The sequence below is a fragment of the Leuciscus leuciscus genome, assembly GCF_965113295.1.
Source record: "Leuciscus leuciscus genome assembly, chromosome: 19".
Classification (NCBI taxonomy): Eukaryota; Metazoa; Chordata; class Actinopteri; order Cypriniformes; family Leuciscidae; genus Leuciscus; species Leuciscus leuciscus.
The window spans coordinates 7,792,620-7,808,357 of NC_138743.1; the positions used below are offsets into that span (position 1 = coordinate 7,792,620).

A 15,738-nucleotide genomic window follows, 5' to 3' on the forward strand; every position below is an offset into this window, starting at 1 on the left:
GTGAAATTCATTTATAAATAAAATATTTTTTTTATATATAATTCAGAATGTAAAAAACGAAGCAGGAATGAACTATATACATCCTATATTGGATATTAACATCCAATAGTGTAAATCGCGGCAGCAGCTTCAGGTTGGTCATCCAAGGCATTGTTGTTTATCTTTACTTCCGGGGTTCTTCCCACCGGAGCCTCACTTTCGATTTCAAAATGGCGGCTGCGTGAAATCAGCGTATACACCTGTGGAAAGGGACCGGATGAAATCCATGAATATGAGGTTGAAATCAACTTGATATTAGTATGTGCGTGCATAACGATCTAGCCAGCTAGTCTGCACGCGGGCTAAAGCTAACGTTAGTCAAATGTGAAAAGCTAGCGGGTCAATAAAATATGACGCAGATTCATGTTTAACTGTCAACGTGTTTAATAAGTTGAAATATTGAGTTAATTTGTGCTTTACTGTACATGTGAATTGTTTATGAGACTGAATTGAGTATTAATTATTGGTTCTGCCTTGTGTTTTTACAAGGCTGGGTTTTTTGTGAGAGATTGTGATTCACCATCAGAAGTTTTCCTGTTCCATATCGGACACACGAGACGCAATAAGCGTATAAACACGGCGAGCCACCCACGGATTCGATTCACTTGTTGAACTGTGCTCATCAGATCTGGTAGGAGAATTCCTTTCCTTTTGTTTCGTTGCTCTTGGACAAAAAGGGCCTGGACTCATTGCGAACTGTTTTTTCTTTCTTTTTTTTCCTCCGAATCTTCAACTAAAGACATTTAACTTTGAACTGAAAACCAACATTTTCAGAGACAGAGTCAATTGATTCTGTTCGTCTGAGTCGATTCCACCAATTGAATCTTGAGCATTTGATTCACAACCTGAAAAGAATACTACAGTTTTGAGGGAAAAAGTGTTTATTTGAATTTGAAAAGTGAAATTGAGAATTCATTCTGTACATTGAATCAAATTGACTGTTTATACGAATTCTGAGTATTCAAGTGAATGCATTATTTTGTTTGAGAATATTGCTTACTGTTTCCTTGAAGTATTGCATTTTTCCAATTGTTTTATTTTTATTTTACTTTATTGTACAAAGGGAATAATCTGATTTACATTGAGTCGAGCTGTTAAGGTTGCTCATTCAAGTACTTACAAAAGAGTGTGGAGAACAAATATTGTCACTTATTGTCCATTGCTAATTAGTTGATTACATTGTGATTTGCATATTTCAAACAACAAAAAGAAAAAAGATCATTTTACTTTAATATAAACCCTCAGTTGAATCATAAAAAAGACTCTGTTGATAATTCACCACCACTGTGCTGCCTTCCTCTCTCCAGTAGTCGCACCTATCTTCTGATCCTTTGGCCCATAGTGAAATACTTACCCGTGTGACGCGCCCACGCTACAATTTTGCGAGCCAGCCAGGAGACAGGGCGCAGCAGCGACTGAGGTGAATAGTCATTGAGACAAGCACGTGCAGAGAACCTGACAGAAATGGATGTTGTGGAGCGAGAGAACGTTAATGTGCAAAATGCAGTAATTGTCAGTGGCTTAACGCTGACTGAATTGGATCAAGTCCTAGAGGCATACCTTTTGAGGTTCGGCTCTATACAATGCAACTTGCTAATTGACGACCCATACTCTGAGTTTCATCGGAATGCAGTAGTTGAGTTCTCGCACAATTCTGCCATGTGCGACCTCGAGCCCCATCTGCCGCTGAATATAGTAAGTCCCACTGATCCAGACACTGTGTTTTATGTGCGCACACTGGGTAGTGTTTACACCCCCACCTCCTGTAGCGCCACAGAGTGCTTGAAGAAATTGCAAGCAATAGCCAGTGCCAGTGGAGAATCCCTACAACATATACTTGAACGGAAGTTGACAAGAGTGAGAGCTGATGAGTCACCTAGAGCAGAGCCTGGGCTAGAGCATCGCCCTTTAGAGTCAAATCTCCCGACATGTGCGACCAGCACTCCCCAGCGGTCAGAAGGGTGTCAGTCACCGTCTGTGCTGAGAACAGAATCCAAAAACCCAGTCAAGGAAAGCATAGACACTGCGCTGCCTCACTGTTCAAACGACCCTGATGTCAGCTCTGCTGAGACGATATCTTTGAAATTTCCCATGACTGCTGTGCACCCCCCAGGCATCCAGAGGGTAGTAATGGAACACGTTGTGAGGACGAGCGATCCAGTGTCCCCCCACAATGCTTCATTTCGCCTGAAAGCTTTCTCTGGAAGGAGCCCTCGTCCAAGCAACGAGCCGGATTTCGACACCTGGCGGGCAAGTGTAGATCACCTGTTGAATGATCCATCCCTTCCTGAATCATACAAGACACGCAAAATTCTTGACAGCTTGTTACCGCCTGCTTCGGACATGATTAAGCATGTGAACCCGAACGCTCCATCGTCAGAGTGTCTTAGGCTGCTGGAGTCCGTCTATGGGTCGGTGGAGGACGGAGACGAATTATTAGCCAAGTTCATAAGCACCCTGCAGAATCCTGGCGAAAGGTCATCCGCCTACCTCCACAGATTGCATGTAATTCTGAGTGCTGCCATCAGACGGAACGGAGTTGAAGAGAGTGAACGAGACCGTTGTCTGTTGAGGCAGTTCTGCCGTGGCTGCTGGGACAATGCCCTGATAGCTGATTTGCAGCTCGAAAAGAGAAAAGCAGACCCACCTCCTTTTGCTGAATTAGCCATTCTCATCCGTACAGCGGAAGATAAGCAAATATCAAAGGAAGAGAGAATGAGAAAGCATTTGGGTATCTACAAGCACCCATCTGCTCCCCTTAAACTGCGAACAGTAGCACACCAACAGTCTGCTTATTCTTGTGGTGCATTGGAGGACACTACTGATTCTTCGGCCCTCACCACTCCCAATCAGAAAATCTCTAAACAGAAGAGTAAAGAGCAATGCCCTGAAACGCTTGAAGTCGGTGCTCTAAAGAAGGAGATTGCTGCTCTCCAAAGCCAGGTTGCAGCCATCAGAACAGCTGCTAATCAGGAAGTGAAAGAACGAGCTCAAGTAAGTGAACTTCAGGAGTTGAAAGGACAGATAGCGGAGCTGAAAATCCAAGTCGCTACCTCAGATGCACAGAGAAACCGATCTGAGAGATCCCCTTATCTGAGAGACCAGAGTAGATCCAGTGTCAGAAAAGTCGACGGAGATGGTAATGGGAGGCCAAACTATGCAGGAGCGAGCACCAACCGGCCCCGTCCATGGTATTGCTTTCGCTGTGGAGAAGACGGTCACTTAGCAGTCAGCTGTGAAAATCCCCCGAATCCATCTAAAGTTGAAGAGAAAAGACGTAAATTGAGAGAAAGACAAGCTGAGTGGGACCTCCAAAATGGAACCACCAAGCAGTGCCTTTAAATTAAAGTCAGTCTCTGTCGCAGGGCTGACGGGGACTGAGAAAAATTAACAATGCCCTAAGCATCAACGAGTGTTTGACAAGCAGGCAGACAGCAGAAGCTCCTTGAAGTTACCAGCAGGACTGGTAGGAATGAAATGCACTGCACAAATTAAAGTCGAAGGGAAAGAAGTGAACTGCCTGTTAGACACAGGATCACAGGTTACAACAATTCCTCTGTCTTTCTACAAAAGTCACCTATCACAGCATTCCATGCAACCGTTGAACCACCTGTTAGAAGTTGAAGGAGCAAATGGACAGGCCGTTCCCTATCTAGGATATGTTGAATTGACTCAAGTTTCCTCAAGAATTCCTAGGAGTTGAAGCTGAAGTTCCAACATTGGCCCTAGTGGTTCCAGACCTGACTCATGCACCCCAAATCCTCATTGGCACCAACACGTTGGACGTCCTGTATGCTGATCATGCACAAGCGACCATGCCCCAAGTTAAGTCGTATTACCATGGGTATCGAGCTGTAATAAGAGTCCTTGAAGCAAGACGACAACGAGCGAGTACAAGTGTCTTGGGCCAAGTAAAAGTGAAGGGAGATACGCCTGAAGTAATAACAGCTGGAAGCACTGTAGTCCTCGACGGCTGTGTCAACATCATTGGGCTGCTGTCGGAGACTTGGGTGGCAGTGGAACCATCAACCTCATCCTTTTTGCCTGGCGGACTGCTAGTGGCTAATAGTCTGCACTCCTTACCGCCAAAGCGCAATGTCCAGATACCAGTAGTGCTGAAGAACGAAACACAGACTGATTTAATAATCCCTCCAAGAACAGTACTGGCTGAAATACATGCCATCCAGAATGTGATTGAAGGAAAACAGCCCATGAGTATCCCAGAGTGCAAAGCAGCGAATCCTTCACAAGTCATTGTTCCTGACTTCGGTGACTCTCCCTTGTCATGTGAATGGAAGGAGCGGATAACGGATCTAGTGAACTCCATGCCAGATGTTTTTGCACTGCAAGAGTTAGATTACGGCCACACTGATAAGGTGAAACACCGTATCAATCTTAATGACAACACACCCTTCAAGCGGCGTGCTAGGCCTATCCACCCGCAAGATGTGGATGCAGTAAGAAGACATCTCAAAGAGCTCCTCGATGCCGGTGTCATAAGACAATCTGAATCCCCATTCGCTTCCCCCATAGTAGTTGTAAGGAAGAAAAACAATGATGTGCGCTTGTGTATTGACTTCAGAAAGTTGAATTCCCAAACCATAAAGGATGCATATGCTCTGCCAAATCTGGAGGAAGCCTTTTCTGTTCTAACTGGATCCAAGTGGTTTTCAGTTCTTGACTTAAAATCTGGTTTCTACCAAATTGAGACGGAAGAGGCTGACAAACAGAAAACAGCGTTCGTATGCCCATTGGGATTCTGGGAGTTCAACCGAATGCCCCAAGGGATCACAAATGCACCAAGCACATTCCAACGGCTCATGGAACGGTGCATGGGGAATCTTAATAGAAGAGAAGTATTGGTCTTTATTGACGACCTTATAGTCTTTTCTAAGACTCTTGAAGAACACGAAGCCAGACTCCTTCAAGTTCTAGAACGGCTGAGAGATTACGGACTGAAGCTTTCTCCTAAAAAGTGCAAGTTCTTCCAAACGTCAGTCCGATATCTGGGCCACATAGTGTCAAAGAATGGTGTCGAAACAGATCCATCCAAAATTGAAGCCCTCAAGACCTGGCCAAGGCCTGGAAACCTTAAAGAGCTCAAGTCTTTTCTCGGATTCGCTGGATACTACAGAAGGTTCGTCCAAGACTTTTCTAAGATAACAAGACCTCTCAACGACCTTACTGTTGGTTACCCCCCTCTGCAGAAAAACCAGAAACGAAGTCCAAAGGAGAGAACACAGTACCGAGATCCTAAAGAGCAATTTGGAGAACGATGGACTCAGGAATGCCAAAGTGCCTTCAACACTATCATGGAGAAGTTGACCTCAGCTCCAGTCCTCGGATTTGCAGATCCCAGCCTTCCCTATGTCCTGACTACGGATGCGAGCACCACTGGACTTGGAGCCACCCTTTATCAAGAGCAAGAAGGACGAATGAGAGTAATCGCCTTCGCCAGCAGGGGCTTAACCAAGAGTGAAACGAGATATCCAGCACACAAACTAGAGTTCCTCGCGCTCAAGTGGGCAGTTACGACCAAATTCAGTGATTATCTGTATGGAGGAGAGTTCACTGTAATAACGGACAGCAACCCACTCACCTACATTCTGACATCTGCTAAGCTTGAAGCGACAAGCTATAGGTGGCTGTCCAGCCTGTCGACGTTCAACTTCAAGATTCAATATCGTGCAGGAAAGTTAAACCAAGATGCAGATGGACTCTCAAGACGTCCACATGACAGACCTCTGGATGACTTTGTCTCTCAAAAAGAGTGTGAAAGAATCAAGCAATTCACCCTTCACCATTTAGCAGAATCTGACCAACCAACAATTCTGCCAGCAGCGGTGAAAGCTCTCTGCGAAAGACACCAAGTGTATCAAAGTGTTACTGATCCTGACATGTCGTACTTCCAACCTACTGTGTTTGAGTCGCTGTCTCTCTGCGTTGGTGCAATACCTCAAGAGTTCCAGCAAGAGGCCGCTCATGGTCTTCCAGTTCTCCCCCAAATGTCTGAAGAGGAGCTAAAAGAACACCAAAGAGATGATCCAGAACTCAAAGTTGTTATCAAGTATCTTGAGTCTGGTAAGAAACCAGTTGGAAAAGTAGAACCTGTGGAAGTATCCTTATGGCTAAGAGAGTGGAGCAGATTCGAATTCAAGAACGAAATGTTGTTTAGAAGGAGGCAGGACAGAGGAAGTGTGCTATATCAGTTGGCGTTACCAGTGAATCTCCGAGAGATGGTGCTAACGAGCTTACACAACGACATGGGTCATCTAGGGATAGAGAGAACCCTGGACCTCGCTAGATCCCGATTCTACTGGCCAAGGATGGCGACCACTGTGGAAGCAAAAATAAAGACCTGTGAGCGCTATGTGAGGCGGAAGACTCCTCCTGAGCGAGCTGCACCCCTGGTGAATATAGTGACAAGCAGACCTCTTGAGTTAGTCTGCATGGACTTTCTGTCACTTGAACCTGATCGAAGTGGTACAAAAGATATTCTAGTGATCACCGATCATTTCACCAGATATGCTGTAGCAATACCCACCAGAAACCAGAAAGCTGAAACTGTGGCCAAATGCCTGTGGGATGACTTCCTAGTCCATTATGGATTCCCAGAGAAACTCCACAGTGATCAAGGGCCTGACTTTGAGTCAAAACTCATTAAGGAGCTGTGCACCATAGCAGGAATACGTAAAGTGAGAACGACACCATATCACCCTCGTGGAAACCCTGTGGAGCGTTTCAACAGGACTCTGCTTCAGATGTTGGGCACCCTGGATGATAAAGGAAAGACCTGCTGGAAAAGTTTTGTAAAACCATTGGTCCATGCATACAACTGTACTCGTAATGACTCAACTGGGATTTCACCATACAAGTTAATGTTCGGGAGGCAACCCCGGCTACCAGTCGATCTGGCCTTTGGATTACCTGCTGAAAAGTCATACCAGTCTCACTCAAGTTATGTAAGGAATTTGAAGGATCGACTGAAGGAGAGCTACAGGGTAGCAAGTTGACATGTAGTTGAAAAGTTACTTATTGTCAGTAAAGTGTCTGTTGCTAGAGTCATTGTTTTATTTTAAAAATGTCAGCGCTGGTCGAGAAAATAATTTTATAATGGGGGAAATCATTTTAATATTCTGTAAAAACAAGCCTTATTTTGAGTGGAAATCAAGATAATACTGTTTAAAATAATGATGGAGAAATTATGATTTACCATTATTTGGCTTGACGCCGGAGTGATCTGGAGCAGGTGGTGATGATGGTTCAGGAATAAAAGGCTCCACAACAGTCACAGCACTACTGGAAGAGCTGCTGAAAACAGCCTTCGTATCCTCCCAGAGCTTATGCAAACGACGTTTTGGAGCTTTTTCTGAAATGAAGTGATCTGGAGCAGGTGGTGATGATGGTTCAGGAATAAAAGGCTCCACAACAGTCACAGCACTACTGGAAGAGCTGCTGAAAACAGCCTTCGTATCCTCCCAGAGCTTATGCAAACGACGTTTTGGAGCTTTTTCTGAAATGAAGTGATCTGGAGCAGGTGGTGATGATGGTTCAGGAATAAAAGGCTCCACAACAGTCACAGCACTACTGGAAGAGCTGCTGAAAACAGCCTTCGTATCCTCCCAGAGCTTATGCAAACGACGTTTTGGAGCTTTTTCTGAAATGAAGAAAAAACTAATGAAAACAACTATTAGACCCATCTCTGACGTCAAATTAAGCAATGATATAATGACATAATATCATAATAATCATGAATTAAGCAATCATATAATGACGTTTTGCTCCTATAGTGTGTGGTGTGCCATGATGTGACAAAGACAGCACACCACACACGAACAGATTTTCAACCAGAGTCTCGACTGTGAACACAGGAAATCTCACAAAATCTCGCGAGACTTCAGAATAAGCATGGCGGATGATATGCAGGACGAAATTGCGATGATAATGTTTGGAATGATTTTCACAGAAAATTCACATGAATAAAAAACATTGTACCCATCATTATATATAACCTTTTATACAGAAATATATTCATTCTTTATTGTCTTTATTTATTCTTTATTGGATTTATTGTCACTTTGGAAAAAGTTATTTAATCCCTCTATAGAACCTCACTGAACCCTTAACACTCAGCTTCCTGCAAGTGTGTGTGTGTGTGAGAATGACCGTATCTTCCATCATCTCGCTTTCTGATTGGATATTGTTTTGTTTCACGTGATAATCTCCAGAACGTGCGCGCGTTTGTCCTCGGAGTTCCCCCCACATCAGGATTTCTGATCGTAAATATTAAACATGTTGAATATTTACAATTCGCGACCGGGGCGGCGCCGACGTTCTTCCGAGCAGGTTCGGACACTCTTAACACACCTCACACCAAGGGAAAATCTGATAAGATAATCTGTTGAACCATCAAGATAATCGGGACATAGCTAGGATTGTTGGAAGGGGGAAAATCGGCCCAAAATCAGCCCGATTCTCCTACCACTGCTATGCTGATGACACACAGCTCTTCCTCTCATTTCAACCAGATGATCCCACAGTAGCTGCACGGATCTCAAGCTGTCTGGCGGACATCTCGACATGGATGAAGGAACATCACCTGCAGCTCAACCTGGCAAAGACTGAGCTTCTCGTCCTCCCTGCCAATCCATCTCTGCAACACGACTTCACTATCCAGCTAGATTCATCATCAATCACCCCATCAAGGTCGGTCAGAAATCTTGGAGTAATACTGGATGACCAGCTGACCTTTACAGATCACATTTCAAAGACAGCTCGATCATGCAGGTTTGCACTGCACAACATCAGGAAGATCAGGCCTTTCCTAACTGAGCATGCAACACAACTTCTCATCCAGGCCCTGGTCATCTCTAGGCTTGACTACTGCAATGCTCTTCTGGCTGAACTTCCATCATGTGCAACTAAACCTCTACAATTGATTCAGAATGCTGCAGCTCGTCTTGTCTTCAACGAGCCCCAAAAAGCCCAAGTCACTCCTCTGTTGATCTCTCTGCACTGGCTACCTCTCGCTGCTCGCATCAAGTTCAAGGCATTGACGCTTGCTTACAGATCTATCCCAGGCTCAGCTCCCTCCTACTTTCACTCACTGCTACGAGTCTACATCCCTACCAGAAGCCTACGATCGGTCAACGAGCGACGTCTCGTGGTTCCATCACAGAGAGCCACAAAATCACTCTCCAGAACATTCTCATTCACAGTTCCATGCTTTTTCCTTTAAATCCTCGCTTATCGGGTTTATGCTACTCTGAACAATTTCTGCACTTAGTATTTTGAGCACTTCTTGCGTTGTTTTTGCCTCTTCACGATGACTCGCTTACAGTAATTTAGTCCTAATTTGTAAGTCGCTTTGGACAAAAAGTGTCTGCTAAATGACTAAATGTACATGCACTTTACTTGAGGACTATTTTTTCTGGAAACATTTTACTTTAACTTCACTACATTTGAAAGACAAGTATCGTACTTTTTACTCCACTACATTTCTGTCAAGGTCCTTGAGTAGAAAGTAGTTGGATTCTGACATCAATCTGATTTTCATTTTCAATGTTGGGTTTGGTCTTCTAAACGCACATTTTGTCATTGTTTTGGAGCACACTAGCTTATAAAAGTGGCTGACATATACTAGCAAGAGAGAATGCTGCAAAGGTAGCTGTGCGCAATAAGCGGAGGTTTGATGAGAGAGTGGTTGCTTCATTCATTCCGATGACTTTGCAAGTTACATACCTGGATACTTACCAAGCATTGAGAGCACAATTCTTTCCAACCATAGACCTGAGGATCAGTCAAAAACTGGGGTTACGTCTGAAGTTTCTCCTGAAGCAAGAACTGTGATTAGTACAAGCACTGAACATCCTACTTCAATGAAAGCACAAGAGAACTTACCTGATTTATCTGATCCTGGTGATGTAGATGAGAGTCTGCTTGATGAACATGAAAAAGGAAACCCACAAATGATGGATCCTACAGGAATGGATATGAGTAACACACAAGTGGAAGATGAACAGCAGAGGAAGGAGTTGGATGAACCCTCGCCTAGTGTTGTCACGATACCAAAATTATTGTTTCGATACCGATACCAAGTATTGCGATTTCGATACTTTTTCGATACTTTTCCTGAAAAGGGAGAAACACTCTCAAATATCATTGCTGTGCTTTATTTTAAAACCGGGACAACATTCTAATCATATAACACACTAATAAATGAACATATGAACAGCAGATATATTAAACATTTGAACAAAATATGAAATATAAAAATATAAAAAATAAATTAGAGCAATGACATTCAAGGTAAAACAATTTATAAATTTAGCAGCATTATCTCATTTATCATAAGAAATATAAGAGCTTTATCTTGATTCTGAACTTTGAATAAAAATATGAACAGCGATTATAAACAATGTTTAATATTGGTAACATATGATAAGCCTCATTGGTGATATATTTGACATGTGGGGAAAGAGTTGTGGAAGGCCTATACTTCATGTTAAACATAAATATATAGCAGCAAAGACAACGTCGGCAGTGTTGACGGCAAAATAGGCTACAGAATAATTCGTTCTGTATTGACAGGTGCAATATTTGAAAATCTTTTTTTTTTACATTTTTACAAAATTATTACATTTATATTGTATTTATGTCAAAACTTTCAAACATCAAAATGTCATTTATTAATATGTATTCGTGTCAAAATGACATAGAAACATCTTTTCCTATTCTATTTTGCCTGGAAACGCTTCCAACACGCTTGCGTGTCGCGTCAAAAATAGGCGTCGGTTCTATTTCTAGCATACACGCGTTTTCCGCGCGTCTCGAGCTGCGCACAGACGCGTGTGTCACGCAGGCAGTTAACATGGGAGCCGAAATAAAAACGGACACGACACGCAGCCAGTGTGTCGCCGGCCTTACAAATCTGGAACACGGTCATTCTTAGAAGTATCGATACTAATAAATTAAGGAATCGTGACGTTTTTAATTTCCGATATACTTTTGAAGTATCGGTGCACCGTGCAACAGAGCAAGGTAGGCAACGTACTTCCACATGTCACTCCTCGCGTCATCTTTTTCTACGAGTCGTGGACCACTTGTGCTCGCACATGCAACCATCTCGCTGTAGTGTTTTGTAACATGACACTGACAGCGGCAGGTTCTTTGCTGCGTGCGTCAGGAAAAAAACACAGACGTCCATAGGGAGGCGTTTTTTTTTTTTTTTAAGTATCGATACTGATAAATTTAGGTATCGTGACGTTTTTAATTTCCGAGTATCGCGATACTTTTGAAGTATCGGTACACCGTGCAACACCTCGCCTAGGGTCTCCAGTAAAGTGGATGAAAGGAATAGTGTCTTGTCGCAGGATGGAAATGTCAATTCAAGGAGCCCCCAGGATAACTCAAAGGATACTGGCCAAAGCCAGGAGGATGCACCTAGACGCTCACAGAGAAACCACGAACCGCCAAAAAGACTGCATTACCCTAAGTTGGGAAATCCTCTTTCTCTGGTTGTACAGTCATTGCTGCAAGGGCTCAGCACCGCCTTTACCATATCATTGGATGAGCCTGATTCTCTTGGAGATACCCCTCTAGGAATGTATGGTGGATATCCTTCTGCAGTGACTTTGCAGCCTAAAGGATGCAGCGGGACCTGCATATCTTCTAAGCGGGGAGAGTGTAACCCAGGCTACTAGTAAACAAATAAGTATGTGAGTTAATCGAAAGAGAACAGCTGAAAAAAAAAGAGAAAAAGACTGTTCTAGACTGAAAAGAGAATCACCCAATCATACATTGCGCTGCAGTGACTGACACTTCTTAAAGAGTCAGAGTGAAAAGAGACCAGATAAAATAAAGTTGAATATTTGAATGAAACATTGATAAGCTGTCATCGGAGCGAGAAGAGGACGAGTCAAAGAAATAGTGACTGATGCAGACCAACGCAACTTTAAAGTGCTGCGTATTAACTTCCTTGCTTGAATATAGACTATTTTCTTGCCTTGGTGAGTCCTATTTCAAATATAAACTTGATAATATACAAGAAAAAATTTTGCAGATTTTTCAGCGAACTTATATGAGGTTGAAATTAACTTGATATTAGTATGTGCGTGCATAACGATCTAGCCAGCTAGTCTGCACGCGGGCTAAAGCTAACGTTAGTCAAATGTGAAAAGCTAGCGGGTCAATAAAATATGACGCAGATTCATGTTTAACTGTCAACGTGTTTAATAAGTTGAAATATTGAGTTAATTTGTGCTTTACTGTACATGTGAATTGTTTATGAGACTGAATTGAGTATTAATTATTGGTTCTGCCTTGTGTTTTTACAAGGCTGGGTTTTTTGTGAGAGATTGTGATTCACCATCAGAAGTTTTCCTGTTCCATATCGGACACACGAGACGCAATAAGCGTATAAACACGGCGAGCCACCCACGGATTCGATTCACTTGTTGAACTGTGCTCATCAGATCTGGTAGGAGAATTCCTTTCCTTTTGTTTCGTTGCTCTTGGACAAAAAGGGCCTGGACTCATTGCGAACTGTTTTTTCTTTCTTTTTTTTCCTCCGAATCTTCAACTAAAGACATTTAACTTTGAACTGAAAACCAACATTTTCTTGAACTGAGTCAATTGATTCTGTTCGTCTGAGTCGATTCCACCAATTGAATCTTGAGCATTTGATTCACAACCTGAAAAGAATACTACAGTTTTGAGGGAAAAAGTGTTTATTTGAATTTGAAAAGTGAAATTGAGAATTCATTCTGTACATTGAATCAAATTGACTGTTTATACGAATTCTGAGTATTCAAGTGAATGCATTATTTTGTTTGAGAATATTGCTTACTGTTTCCTTGAAGTATTGCATTTTTCCAATTGTTTTATTTTTATTTTACTTTTATTGTACAAAGGGAATAATCTGATTTACATTGAGTCGAGCTGTTAAGGTTGCTCATTCAAGTACTTACAAAAGAGTGTGGAGAACAAATATTGTCACTTATTGTCCATTGCTAATTAGTTGATTACATTGTTTGAAATATGCAAATCACAACAAAAAGAAAAGATCATTTTACTTTAATATAAACCCTCAGTTGAATCATAAAAAAGACTCTGTTGATAATTCACCACCACTGTGCTGCCTTCCTCTCTCCAGTAGTCGCACCTATCTTCTGATCCTTTGGCCCATAGTGAAATACTTACCCGTGTGACGCGCCCCACGCTACACTATGAACCATAAAGCGCCTCACGCCCCATTCAGAGATAGCTTGCTGACACGGATCCTCAAAAACTCATTAGTAGGTGAAAACTCCAGGACATGTATGGTAAGTTTGATTAAGCCCTCTTTCTAAAACATTGGGATTGGGAGTTGCACAAATCTAATTGTGTCTGTTGCCTGCTCAGATCGTCACCATCTCTCCTGGTGTGGCCTCCAGTCAGAGCACGCTGAACACTCTGAAATTTGCAGACAGGTGAGAACATGGCTGTGTTGTGCGTTTATGAAAAAGAGCTCTCGCCAATGTAGCTTCTAGCTGTTTTTTTCTTTTTCAACCATTTTGAAGATATTTTAAATATCACGAAAAATGACGCTCTGAACCGTCTCCTACCTATGAGTACGTTCTCAGTCAGATACACTCCAGCAGTGTTGGGGAGTAACTAAAATAATAGTGATAAGTAATTAACTTCATTTATCAGTAGCATAATAGTTGCCAAACTGTTTTCAAAAATTTGGCTTTTTCATGAACAAGCATTTTTTCCATCTCAAGTAGTGGAGAATGACAAACAAACCCCTAAATCATTCTTTTTTTAGTTGTATTGTATTGCAGTCTTATAACTAAAACTCAAAACCATAATTAGTTGATCACTCAAATGATTACAAATGAATAATTTTATCAAATCACTGTGTTCTGCTTAGGGATGTCAAAAGTATCACTACCCTAAAATTGGTATCAAGTATTGTCACAGTTCACAGTATCGACGACAACTACTATAATTTTTGTTTCGTGAGAACCTTATATCAGATTGTTCATTTTAGTGACTTCTTTAAAAAAAAAAAGATTTACTGATTAATTTGACCCACTCAGTAGTATCTACATAGAATTTTACAGCTTGTTTGTATCAATATATTGAAGTTAAATGCTGTTTATCCATGTGTTGATGGTGATTTATTAGTTGTTAGTGTAATTTTTTAACAGTAAATACTTCTCAGAAATAATACTGTTCTGATTCAAAATAATATAATCCAATAGATTTATTATAATTAAAGTAATTTAATTATAAATACAATCTTAAATTGATTACATTATGAGTGTAGCTTGTCTGACAATTTCAAAGTAGCTTCCCCAGCACTGCTCAGTTGTAACCAACATCCCATGTTGGCTTTTAACTGATGCATGGAAAATAAATATTCATACACAGCAATGTGTATAACCACTGTCTGTTTCATTTTTAGACACATTGGCTGCACTCACGTCTCACACTAAACCATTAGTTACTAAACCTCACACTAAACCATGTGCTTGGTGTAAACATTTTTAATTTTCCCTCTGATGATCTGCTGTCATTTAATTTATCTAACCCTGGCAATGTCTGGTATTTCTGTGGTGCTTCTGTCCTTCCTTCTCCTTTAGTTATAACACCTATATTAATATTAATGCACATAAACACTGTACATAATTTGAAAAAATGAGATGACACCATAAACAGTTGGCGTTATCTGCACAAATGGATACAAGTTGTATGACGCAATACAATTTAAAAAACTAACTTTTGTATCATGCTTGTTAAAAGTATAAAGCTTTAGATTTTTGTACTAAAAAATGTAAGGTTCTGTTTTAAATAAGGTAAGAGTATACAGTGTGACATCAGGTTACATGAGACCGTCTGGAATCAACTGTCTCTTACCCAAGATTTTCTGTTGCCACCTGGGTTCTTTCTGATTCCAGTGGAGTTCCTCCTGGCCCTGATAGCAGTTGGCTCTTCTCTCTCAATTCTGCGAGGTAAGACTAAAGCCTGGTGCTTCAGGATGATCAGTCGTCAATCCGCTTTACTCAGGGCCAGAAGAAACTGCCATGGAATCCCAACTTCTGACACCAATTGTTGTGGCAGTTTAGTGTCAGAAGTGGGATCGAAATTCCTTGAAAGGCCTTCTGGACCTGATCAGCGGACGGTGGAGGGAAAACGCCCTGAATGCAATAGGCTTCAGTCTCACCTCGAAAGTGTTCAGAGAAGGAGAACCAGCTGCTTCAGGCCCGGGAGGACTTCCACTGGAATTCGGAAAAGAACCCAGGTGGCAAAAGAAAATCTTGGGTAAGAGATAGCAAATTTATTTTTTCCAGACTATCTCTTACGCCAAAGATTATTGTTTAGTGAATTAAACTGCCACAACAGTTGGTGTCAGAAGTGGGATTCCATGGCAGTTTCTTCTGGCCCTGAGTAAAGCGGATTGACGACTGATCATCCTGAAGCACCAGGCTTTAGTCTTACCTCGCAGAATTGAGAGAGAAGAGCCAACTGCTATCAGGGCCAGGAGGAACTCCACTGGAATCAGAAAGAACCCAGGTGGCAACAGAAAATCTTGGGTAAGGGACAGTTGATTCCAGACGGTCTCTTACGCCAAAGATGATTGTTTAGTGAATTAAACTGCCACAACACAACGCAGCCGTCTACCAGGACATGTCCAGAGCACTTCATGCTTCCTTT

General features: G+C 41.9%; 2 protein-coding genes across 2 annotated transcripts in view; both read left to right on the forward strand.

Moving 5' to 3' along the window:
• Nucleotides 1-15,738, forward strand: part of LOC309482981 (kinesin-like protein KIF2A) — a 61,933-nt gene that overhangs the window by 12,999 nt on the left and 33,196 nt on the right. The window lies entirely within an intron of this gene.
• Nucleotides 1-15,738, forward strand: part of LOC309483030 (kinesin-like protein KIF2A) — a 32,772-nt gene that overhangs the window by 2,129 nt on the left and 14,905 nt on the right. The gene's annotated exons all lie outside the window — the stretch shown is intronic.